A 1,956-nucleotide genomic window follows, 5' to 3' on the forward strand; every position below is an offset into this window, starting at 1 on the left:
TGCACGGCCTCTGCATTAAGACCTAACATTGTAGCTGAAGCCCGGAATCTCGACCAAGGTGTCAGCCTTCTGATCTCATCCGTAGTTAACCCTAAGCGAATCCAATGCTCCAAAGTTACACCGCCACCTTCCTCGCTCCTCCTACCCTCAACTAATGCGCAGTGCGTCCGTCTTGGAGCTGAGCTTGGTGGCACTCTCGAGCACCGTGGCGTTTCGGGTGGGGAGTTGGTGAGCGTGCAGCAGTAAAGATCGCAATGAACTCAACTTCGACCATGGGCACCTCCAAGGAATGGGATGACGGTGACCATGATTCTTGAATCAAAGAAGCATATGAGCTTGTCTTTACGGGAGATTATTAATACAGTACAGTAAATGGTGGACCAGATTTGCATGATGCAGATGTGTGTTTCTTGTCCTGCCGTTGGGAATGGACGACGCCATCAGCACCACACCACACACCATGGAAGCACTGTTCATGTGGGTCACCAATGATTATTATGCTATGAAGCTAAGAGTTAAGCCGTGTCAAACATCTGCAGTTTCCATTAAGAACAGAGCACACAGGATGGACTGTGAATGCTGTGTTATTAATGCCAGCATTATTGAGTGTGGGGCTGTGGCACCAAAACCTTAGGCTACAGAACAGTGGGGGAGACGATGGACATGGCCAGGGAGAACTGGTCGTGTCCCGGGGTGGGATCACCAGAACCATTCATCGAAGAGCAGCGGGGAAGACGATGGGCATGATATCGGCTGCAGAGAGCTTGTCACGTAGGCTGGTGGTGGCGCTACGGAGGCGGGGAGCGCGGTCGGGGCATGTGAAGAGCTTTGAATGAGCGCACATGCCACTGCCACCTTCCCCTTCCGTCGCTGAGGAAACCACCAAATCAGTCTCAGGAAACTGGAGATGACTCAGAGTAGAAAGCGGTGGGGAGTGTTCTTGGTTACTCTCGATTCATTTTGACAGATCCTTGTACCATTTGAGAGGTTAAAATCTTTTTGTTTTATTAGTACAAATATTTCTTGATTTCTTATTTCTTGGATACAAAATGAGAAGATGATATTTCATCTATACATCATAAAATAACAGGAAAAATCTAAACAAAGAATGATCGCGAACCTGAGAACAGCAACTTGGAAGAACAAAATCTCGCTGCATTGTCACTTCACATTCAACCGATCCACCCCAAAGAAGTTGAATTGATGGCTCAACAACTCGCACTGTCATCGTTCGTCCACCGCCTCCATCAACGCCATGAACGCATACTGTCTCATTCGCAGCAGGTGGGGGCGATGACAGGAGACGCCTACGGGTCGCGACCCAAGTCGTGCGCCCAGTCGCGAGGCAAGGTGCCTGGGCAGCGCCTCTGTGCCTCAAATCCCAAGCATGAGGTGACCCGGAGGACTCATGGCGTGTTGCTGACTTGAGGGACAGGTCAAAATGGATGTGTTCTTCGTGGGGGGGCCTTCGTTGACACCAACATAAACCTAAATCCAATGCATGGAGATGCCGCTCTGCAGTCCTTTTTATGTCATGTCAATTTGTGTACCTACACTTGTGCTTCAAGTTTAAAAGAGTTTCAAGAACAAACTCTTTACTGGATAGATTAATCGCCCTATCTATATTTATTTTCTAAATGGTATATTCTTCTATGAAATTGATTATTATAAATATAATACTATATAAATATAGTAATTTTCTAAAGTATATTTTCCTTTAAAATCAATTATATTATTTTCAAAGTTTTACCAAATAAATCTTGAGCATTACTTTTTGTCAAAAAAAAAAAAAGTAATATGTGTATAAGTCAGATATAAGACGCAAGTATAATTTTTTTTTTTTTCGTATTCTCAATACTCAACGAATCTCTTCTTTTGAATAGAATAGTACTAAAAAAATGAATCGAATCATTTTTGTTAGGTCAAACTAATGATCAAATCTGAAATTTAAAGTAA

Source organism: Musa acuminata, chromosome BXJ2-10, assembly GCF_036884655.1.
Source record: "Musa acuminata AAA Group cultivar baxijiao chromosome BXJ2-10, Cavendish_Baxijiao_AAA, whole genome shotgun sequence".
Lineage (NCBI taxonomy): Eukaryota > Viridiplantae > Streptophyta > Magnoliopsida > Zingiberales > Musaceae > Musa > Musa acuminata.